At 55.7% G+C, this 10,167-nt stretch overlaps 1 long non-coding RNA gene across 1 annotated transcript in view; it reads right to left on the bottom strand.

The window, feature by feature from the left end:
* Nucleotides 1-9,562: 9,562 nt before the first annotated feature.
* Nucleotides 9,563-10,167, bottom strand: part of LOC111158030 — an 83,006-nt gene continuing 82,401 nt past the window's right edge. Inside the window, exons 2-3 of the long non-coding RNA XR_002641331.1 lie at nucleotides 9,700-9,768; nucleotides 9,563-9,603 (exon numbers count right to left, since the gene is read on the bottom strand). This is a non-coding gene — a long non-coding RNA (uncharacterized LOC111158030). The remainder of the gene's footprint in view (nucleotides 9,604-9,699; nucleotides 9,769-10,167) is intronic.

Here is a 10,167-nt window from a genome sequence, read left to right as displayed (position 1 = left end):
TTATTTTGGTCCTGCAGACACCAGTTGGCTGGTCACTGGTCCGGGCAGGGGTGGGGGTGGAGAGGAGCTGGGTGAGGCTCGGGAAAAAGAGAAGAAAGAGGTGAAGAACGGATTCTCTAGCGCAGCTGGAGAGAAAAGAGCCCGAGTGCCTCATCAGGGCGTGCTGGTACTTGCTGGAAACCAGAGCCCCAGCTGGCAGAAGGAGGGTGGACAGTGGAACCAGAATTCAAAGGGGCAGCCGGAGGAAGGGGGTGGGGGGCGATGGGAGAAGAGGGGGAGGTTTCAGTGAATCATATAAATGAGAGACAGAAAGGATGTCAGGCCACCTTCACTTCCTTCCTCTCCTAATGTGAATTATCTCATTAGCCCCGAGGTTCCCAGAGGCCGACTCTAAATGATTCCTGTAATGGGGAGTTCAGTCCCCAGACTCTCTATGGGGTCGGACTCCTAGGAGAGCTAAGAAGGGCTCTTAAAGGGACAGTAGCAAACCACGCCAGTCAATCCATGCGACATGGAGTGCCTTCTCCAGATGCTTCATGCAACGTTAGTCAGACCCTTGCGTCCTGTGTTTCCACTGACGGGAATTTACTGTGAGAAGACAGTTATGGACATCGAGATGGGCTCGTCAAGGACACCCCCTTCCCCACCAAAAATGAGAGTCACCGTTCGAACCCCCGGCACCTGTAAATGTCACTTTACGTGGCAAAAGGGACTTGGCAGGCAGGATAAAGTTAAGAGTCTTGAAGTGGGGAGAGGATGCTGGATTATCCAGATGGGCCCTGAATGCCACCACAAGGGTCCTTATCAGAGGGAGGCAGACGGAGGGCTGAGTACAGAGGGAACGGATGTGGACACAAACACTGAGGCAGAGGCTGGTGTGATGTGGCCACAAGCCAAGGAATGTGGCAGCCTCCAGAAGCTGCAGGAGGCCAGGAACAACTTGTCCCTGGAGGCTCTGTAAGGAACGGGCCCTGCCCACGACTTCATTTTAGTCCCATAAGACTCATTTCAGTCTTCTGGCTGCCAGGACTGTAAGACAGCACATTTGTGGGTTGTTGTTTTTTAAGAGATAGAGAGAAGGACAGCATCCACGCATGTGTGCCTGCACAGCAAGGGAAGGGGAAGAGGGAGAAGGAGAGAGAGAAGCTTAAGCAGGGTCCACACCCAGCACGTGAGCCCAATGAGGAACGTGAATGACCCTGAGATCTTGATCTGAGCCAAAAATCAGGAGTTGGATGCTAAACCGATGGAGCCACCAGGTGTCTTACATTCGGGTTGTTTTAAATCACCCAGTTGCTAGTGACGTGTTACAGCAGCCCTCCGAAACCAGGATGGATATATATCAAGTTCTTGCTACCAGGCTGGTCTTCAGAGCCTCTCACAGCAAAATAAGAAACGTGAGGAACATCAAAGAACTGTTCAAAAGTAACTATGCCATGGGTCCAACAAGGAAATACTATATAACCATAAAAACATTGAAATATCATTTTCTTAAAAATAAAGGATGGATATATAACTGAGTACAGATCCTGAGTATTTTCCTTTTATAAAATTTTCCAACAGTAAGCACCTTATAATTTTTTTAAAAGATTTTATGTATTTATTTGACACAGAGAGAGAGAAAGAGATCACAAGTAGGCAGAGAGGCAGGCAGAGATAGAGGGGGAAGCAGACTCCCTTCTGAGCAGAGAGCCCGATGCGGGGCTCGATCCCAGGACCCTGAGATCATGACCTGAGCCGGAGGCAGAGGCTTAACCCACTGAGCCACCCAGGCGCCCCAGTAAGCACTTTATAACTACGTCTGTCAACTTATAAGCCACAATTTGGCAGAGAGAGAGGCTGAGAATCCAGGCTCGGTACCATTCTGGATTGTGAAGACTGTCCCCTGGCGAAGGTCTCTGCTCACACACGCACCTCAGCCTGACATCAAGGCCCTCGGACCACGGGCCGGCGGGCTTGCAGACTCTCGTCCCTAACATGCAAACCAGTCCTGTCTCCTTACAAGCAGTCTGGTCCCGGGGACCCCTCACCTCAAGCCTGTTCTCCTAACCTACCACAGAGCACATTCTTGTCGGCCTCATACTCTTACACCAAGGCAGCCCTAACAAATGACTACAATCTGGTGGCAAAAGCAACAGAGACTTCTGTCCTCCTAGTTCAGGAGGACAGAAGTCCAAAATCAGGGTGTTGGCAGGGCTGGTTCCTTCCAGAGGCCGGGAGGGGGAACCCATTCCAGGGGTGTGTCCCAGCGGCTGCCGGCTGCCAGCCGTCCCTGGCCTGTGGATGCTCCCCTCCGATTCTGTTCCCATCTGGATATCCCCATCCTCTCTGTGTCTCTCCGTTCCCTGTCTCTCCTCTCCAACTTGTCAGTGGATCCTTCGTGAATCATACTTGCAGAGACCGTATTTGCAATCACGCGGTCACATCTGAGGTTCTGGGTCGCCGTGACTTCTGGGGGACGCTCTTCGAGGCACTGCATAGGTGGCCTTCGCGACACTCTCTCCTCCAGCTTCCTTTACTTCAAGTCTCAGCAACTCCACAAGGCCTGCTGGGATTCTTCCTGGTCCCAGATGTCAATCGCTTCTGGAAGGACTGGGAGGCAGACGGAGTCTCCTGCCATGACGAGGGCGTGCGGCCGTCGGGAGAGATGGAATTCTCCACCGTGCAAGGTTCCTGCAGAGAACGCCTCTCCGGAAAGACTCAGAGAAGATCCTGGTCTGGCCGGGAGATGGAATGAGACAGTCAGGCAGAGTCTGGCTTTAGGAGAGCAAGGACTGTGCCGGATCCACTTGGCATGGTGCTGGGAAAGGAAAAGACACTCACCAGGTGTTCACTGCCCCACCAGAGAGGCCCCTGCAAACCCCAGCGTTCCTTCTTTCACTGAATGTGTGGAACATTTTGGAACAAAACAAAGAATTTGACGATGTGTATATTCAACGACTATTTGCAGAGCGCCTTCTCCGTAAACCGCACTACGAGATACAATCTGACGTTCCTACACGCCTCCCTCTTCTTTTGTGGCAAGACGGTGACAGACCACACGGCCAGAGATCGCTAAATCAGCACCTCCACGATTAGGCAGACTGAGACCCAGCACCCCCAGAGTTTCTATATGGGCAGGTGGTGGGTTCCTCAGGAAAGCCTACGAAATAAGGCCCTTGCGCCTTGTCTGCCCACTGCAGAAGGGAGAGAAGGCAGAGGAGCTTTCTCTACAGCAGCCAAGGGCAGTGTCTCTGTTCCTGCTGCAGCCCAGACAAAGGACACCTGCCACATGGTGATTTATCAGCCGTGAGAGGTCCAAGGATCTCTTAGGCCACAGGTGGGTACCTGGAAAGCCACCCTCCCAGGGAGCACGGACCTCAGACCCTGCACGGTGCCTCATCCCCGATCTGGGTGGCCCTTGGCCACTCCCGAAGCCTCGCCACACTGCTCAGTGATCTCAGCTGGCCTCACACAGACCCTGTCAGGGAAGCAGGACAAGTGATGTTATTCTTCCCACTTTACAGATGGGGAAACCGCCTGAGTGCTGGATGACTTGCTCAGGGCCACCCAGGGAGCGTGCGTCCCGGCCAGGAGCCCAGTGCGCTCCTTCCGTAGCCCGGGCAGGCAGGTGGCATCCCCACCACCCCCCTGTGCGGCTCCTGAGCGCTTTAGGGCTTTACACGGGAGACAACAAATACCGGGGGGCAGCTCTTCCCTTTGGGTGCTGGGCTGCTTTTTTGGGACCTTGGGAAGCCTGTCTCCCTAAAACTCCCACTTCTTCCTGGTCCATCCCCCGTCCTCCTTCTGTTCGACGGCTGCATGTGGAAGGGCAGGGACCGGCAGGGGCAGGCATGACTGGTTTCTGGGCTGGGCCTCTCCCAAGAGTGGTGTAGGCTGCCTTTTGGGATCCAGAAGGAGAAGCTCTTGTGTACGTGTGTACTTCTCCTGGCCTGGAGAAAGGGAGGAAAAGCAGAGCTGCCCTGAGGCTAGCTCTCCTCTTGAGGTTTGCCAGCCTGCCCCACAGAGGTTCTCTAAGCCGTCCCCTGCTGTACCACGCTGTCTCAAGCCACCCCAGGAAGTGGCTGGGTGACTTCAGAGCAGGAAAGAGCTAGAAGAAGGCTACCTACTTCTGGGGCCACAGGTCAACAGGGCAGGAGTTAATTACCTTTGGGTCGGGCCTCTGGAGGAGGAGGTGGGGTTCCTTGGCTGGGGCCCCTGGCCTGACAGAGCCCACATCACCCAGAGGCATTCACGGCAGAGCTGATGGAGGCCCAGGAGCCAGGACTCGGCAGGCGGCACCTGCACAGGAGCCCGGGCCAGTCCGGTCCACAGCCCGCGCCGCCTGGAATGCCTGGGATCGGGCTGGCTCCTGGGACCTAGCCTTCCGGTCAAGGCTTCCCCTTACCAAACCACTTCTCGGTCCCCTTCCTCATCCTGGGTGGAATGTGTGTCATCCTCAAAGCGCCTGGGGACACGTGGTACAACCCAGAGCTGCGTGGGCTCCCCTGCCTTCTGGGTTCAGGCCGGAGAGGCGCCCTCGGAAGGTGAGTGAAAGGTTCTGCAGGCTCTGGGAAGCCCGGCTGCCTCCAGCAATCTCGGCCGGCGTCCGGTTCCCATGACACTCTTCCTGGCAGCATTAATAACTAACCCCGTCCCAGACAGGTGCTGGCGGCCCGGCCTCAGGAGTTCTCGAGCAGGGCTGTCAGTGAGTCACTTCCCTTTCACAGTTTGCCTGCGGACTGAGTCACTGAGGCCGAGCCTTCAGTGCACGTTCTCACACCTGGGCCAAGGCACATTCGTGCCCATGCCTTCGACCCCCTCGTCTCTGGTCAGCTGCGTCCTGCGAAGTCGACCCTCACAGCTGGGGCCACACAGTGTCCCCGTGAGCCAGCCTCTACCCTGCCCCCAACCCACCCACTCCCTCAGCAGGGACGGTGACCCCGGGGCCCAGGGAGTCTGGAGAGATGTCTGAGACGGGTGCCGGACAGGTGGTCCCCTGGGCCCGATGCTGGGTCGGGTCTCTGTCGCCTCAGACCTTTACCCTAAAGAGTGCTCTCATACCTCCCACCCCTCCACTGCCAAACGAAGAAAGACTGGATGTGGAAAGTTCCCAACGAGGAGCCAAAGGACGAAACTGTGAAGCCATGTTAGCTCCACCACTCTGGGGAAGAACAGAGGCTCTGGGGTGGTAAACTGAGTCCCATGACTGTGACCGTGCTCTCTGTGCGCTGCGTCAGGTGGGAGAAAGGTCTGGCCTGGCAGGACCAGGAGCAGGTTCCATGGGCTCTGGGGACACATATTAAATAAACCTTGCCTGGAAGAACAAACCGTCAGGGAACCCTTCATCCCCCCACTCTTGTATGGTATTTTCCTACAAAAAGGTTTTTTATTGAAGACAAAGAGAGAGAGAGAGAAATATGAAAAATTAAAAACAAAACAAAACAACAAAAAACAACAAACCCCAAAACCTCACTGAAATGGTTTGGGGATTTACTCCTGTTTATCCTGAGAAAGTCCCTCCCGCCACCTGGTTTCCAAAACAGATGTTAAACACAGATGAGCTCAGGTTGGACCTCGCTAGGCATCTCACTGCCAGGGGCTCCTGGCAGGTGCGAGACTGACAGGTTGAGAAGAGATGACACTGTTTCTAGCATCGGAAGATGGAAAGCGAGGAGGGGGGCGGGAGGACAGAAGAGGCAGCCTGCAGGCTTGGTGGGAAACCTGACACCTCGCCAGCCCCCCCCCCCGCCCCCACCTGGCCTTTTGGGTGACCTCCCCTTGTCTGGAGGAGGTGATGGGGTGACAGGGCGCTCCCTGGGGGCGGGTGGCCACGTGTCCCCCCCTCTCAGGAGTCAGAGTGCAGCCCATCCGCAGGGCTCTGAGACCACGGCTACAGCCCTGTGTGCCCCAGGGAGCCCCCCGGACTTTCCAAACTGACTTTTGAAATCGGTTTTGGCAGCCGTGGCCATGGCGCACCCACCCAGGCCGTGAGGGCCTCTCCCTGCCACACGCATCCTGCACATCGTGTCTGGGGCCCCAGCGCCAAGGGGACAGAGGCCAGAGGGGAGCAAGGCTCCACCCCCGGGGGCTGACTCGGGGAGCCCGAGTGAGTCATCGGGCCTGAGCGGTGACCACGACGTCCCGGGGTGAAGTGGGAGGCCTGGGGACGGAGCCTGCTGCCCAGACGCGAGCCACGGTGACTCACATTTGGACCCTGAGGGGAAGTTCCATCTGCGAGTCCTCTGGATGGCTCTCGTCCCCCGGATGAGGTCATCTGCGCTGCCGCTCAGAACTGGGACATGCTTCTTTCTCCCAGAACCCCGGCGTTTCACTCTCAATTATGGTTAGGGAAGAAATCCTCATCCCAGCCACAGCCGCTCACCCTGCCCATCGCACACACACACATACACGCACACACGCACACACACTTACACGCATACACACACATGCATACACACACACACACACACACCAGACGGACAGTAGGGGAGAGGGTGTCCTCCCTGCGTGTCAGGCTTTTTCATCGTTCTTTATGCCAAGGGGCCAAAAGGCAGTGATGGGGACAGGCCTTTGAGAGGAGGGACACTAAATCCGCGCCCATCGGTACCACCATGCTGTCGCTGCTTCTGACGATGGCCCTGTGAGCCCAGCCACCAGGCCGTCATCTTGCTCCACTCCCCGGGGGCCATTGGCCTGGAAGCAGAGGAGGGCACAGCCACGGGTGGAAAGAGTCCCCAGCAGAGTAGCGCTCAGGAGCTCGGCAGAGCTGTTCAGAAATACACTCGAGCCTGGGAGAAACATGCAGGCGAAGACCTCACCCTGCTCACTGTCCTGTCCTTTGCAAGCGTGTGTGACAGGGCACGTGCACTCGGCTAAGGCTCTGCTGGGGAACAGGAGGCGTGTGGCCTAACGGACTGGAGTTTTCGGTGCATGTCAGCTCACAGGACGTTAGCTAACAAGCACCACGACCAGGTCCTCATGGAAACATTCTGAGAAAGAAACGTCTGCTGGGCGTGAGCTCTGGGGCACGCTGAGCCAGCCCCACCTGGACGGTCATGGCGACCGCAGGATGGGAAGGACAAACGGCAAAGGAGGACATTCCCGCAACCGTGGAGCTCCCTATGGTCAGAGGAGGAGGACGATGAGGCCGAGGCAAGGAGGCTGCGGAGGGAGCGCGTGGCCCCCACCACAGGGCTGTGGGGACACCATGAGGGATGGCCTTGAGCTGCATCCCTGAGGGCAGCCGTCCCCCCCGAACTACCCTCCCCACAACTGGAACAGAAAAGCTAGAGCCTCTGGTCTCCCTCCTCCCGTAATTTCCCACGATTCCCTTCTGTTTCCCCTTTCCCTTCTCTTCCTTGCTGCTGAACCCAGCGCGGGCTGACTGAGGCCTGGAGGCCCCCCAGGCAGGGAGGAGCAGAGACATCCGCCACCACCCCATGCAAGAGGCCATCCTAAATCAGGCAACCACAGCTGTTGAGACTCATGCCCTGAGGAACAACCTGGAAGCTTCTCGGCTCATCCCCACTAGAAATGCCATCCGTTGTCACATACTTGGGATCAGGCGCGACAGGTCCTGGCACCTCAACGCCCCTTCCCCGCAGGCCATCGGCCCTCTGCTGCTCTGATCCTCTCTGTCTCCATACCAGCCCCCAGGAAGTGCGACCGCAGCACACTTGTCTCACTGCTCTCAGAATCCTGCTGTGGCTCCCAGTTCCCTCACTGGGAAAGCCTGACGCCCCCTTTCCCCCCACCCCTGCCACCGCCCTGCCACCCAGGCTCTACCTGGCCTGGGCCTCGTTCCAATCCCACCGTGCTCCTGTCCTTGGCCTGAATGTCACTGTTCCCTCTGCAGAACCCTCATCCCCAGCGTGTTCACGGGCTGGGTCCTTGGAGCATGTGCGCAGGGGTCACCTCCTCAGCGAGGTGTCTGCTCCATTCAACACTGCACCCAGCCCTCCCCTCCCTGCCCCGCACACGTGGCCTGCCTTTGTGCCCCCATGTCTGCTGTCTTGCACAACACTGTCACCTTATGTACAAGCTAATTAACCTATATACTATTTTGCTCTTTGCCATCCACCCTCTCCTGCACTAGAAGGCCAGTCCCGTGACAGCAAGATGGTGTTCTCCGCCTAGAACGGTCCTAGCACGCAGTGAGCCTCTAATAACGCTCTGTTAGGCCATTCCCACGGGTGCAAGGGGCTGTGTTATCTGAACGAATGAACTGTTCTTCAGGCTGAGGTCCCCTCGGGGAGGGAAGGGAGAAGGCGGACTAAGGCAGAGGGTGCTGTGTTCCCTAAGGCAGTGCCCACACTGGCCTGGAAAGTCCCCTGGAATCGCTCATTCCCGTCCCTGCCCCAACTCACACACAGCCTGCCAGTCACCCGGGCACACGCAGCCACCAAGGAACCCTTTCGCCAACGGACTCCTCCCCAGGCCCAGCCTCCCACTGGACACCCACACCAGGGAGCCAGGGGGGAGAGCACGAAGCACGGAGGCAACGTGTGGAAATATTCCAGATTTGGGGGGTGGGGAGGATACACAGCAGGTCAGTTTGGCTGTGAGGATCCAAATTTGGGTGGGAAGTGGAGCCATTAAGATTAAATGTCCTGTGAGATCTGGTTGCTGGGATAAACCAGGAGAGAACCAGGACAAGGCTGCTTTTTGGTTTTCTTTTGCCTTTTTTTTTTTTAATCAGAAAGTGGCAGGATGAATACTGGATTTAAGAAAGAAGTTTCAAGAAGACAAAGACAGGATCATTTTAGGAAAGAAAGACTAGAAATTCCAAAGGTCGGAGCCTCTCGTGAGCATGCCAGCTTGTGCGACCAAAGTCAAGATCAACAGCGTGGCTGGGAGAAGGGATGGGAAGGATCAAACCAAAAGTCACCGGGGAGCAACTGCCAGGATTTAGTGTTCTAGGGGATGGAGGCGTTAACACCACTGGACATCATCCTTCTGCCTGATCCATGCGGAATAAGATATGTAAGGAGGGGAAGAGACAGGGCATCTGCCGTGGTCTAGACTTTTATTGGTAACCACTGTATTGTCCCACGTAACTCACGACCTCCCCTGAGGACAAGGTATCAGCACCAGCATCTTCTAGGTGAGGAAACAGAGGCTTAACAATTCACCCAAGATCCTATGCGGAGCTAACGAGGGGAAAAAAAAACACCCGCTGACATTCACTGAGTGCTTTGTCCGTTCCAGGCACTGTGCCAGGCGTTTCACTCTGTATCCTCTCATCTCGTGCCACGACATGGCAGGGAAGGATCGTTCATCGTCCCCATTTTACAGATGGGAAAACTGAGGGCTAGGGAAGTGAAGGTCAGCAGCCGAGAGAAGGTAGGCAGCGATAGAAGGCAACCCCGGGTGAGCAAGCGTTCCTCTGCTTCCTCATCTGTAGGCTGGGTATGACACGTTCCCCTGCTGGCATTTCGAGAGGTGAGAACGAGTTCACCCAGGCAGACGCCGTGAGAACCCAGCCCGCCTGGAATTCACTGCAAGGACTGTTAGTATTTATTAACCTGTGTCTCTGGACCTTCTCCGACAGCTAACTGCAAGGCTCCTGCCTGCCAGTCAGCCCTCTGGGCTAGCAGGCGGGTACGGGTGCGGGAGGGGTGTCTGGGAAAAAGGAGGTTGGCTGCAGAAGGAATAAAATTCCCGAGTGAGACAAGCAGCAGGGGTGCGGCTCTGCTCTGATTACCGGCCGCCACTCACCTTCTTTCTTGTCCTTCTTTTCTTGGCTTGGAGCACCTCCCCAGGTCAGCCTCAAAGCTCTGATTTCACCTAGAAAAAGAAGGGAGAGTTATGCCAGGAAACAGCAGAGTAAAACTCATCTGCAAACTTAAAATATAGAGGGAGTGGTCTCTGAATGCCCGACAACCTTGCAGGGACATAGGCGTTTAATAATTGTTTAGTCTTTAATATAGAATAAAACTACTTTCCTTCTGAACAAAGGCAAAAACCCGTGTCCTCTGTCAGTCACAGATGTGGCAGACTGGAAGGACACTTTCAAAGAAATACAGATGTTCATTCTAGTAAGTAGACCTTCAAGAAAATGGAATGAATGTTACATTGGATAGCAATTTTTTTTCAAGTTAAAACTTAAATTTACAGTGGGCTTGTACACCCCCCCAAAAAAATAATAATCTATTGCCACAGTCCTGAGTTGTTCTGTTTTGGAGG

This window comes from Enhydra lutris, unplaced genomic scaffold (genome assembly GCF_002288905.1).
Source record: "Enhydra lutris kenyoni isolate GAN:26980312 unplaced genomic scaffold, ASM228890v2 scaffoldscaffold57, whole genome shotgun sequence".
NCBI lineage: Eukaryota > Metazoa > Chordata > Mammalia > Carnivora > Mustelidae > Enhydra > Enhydra lutris.
Note: the sequence above shows the minus strand (reverse complement) of the source record. Positions and strands in the feature narration are given on the sequence as shown.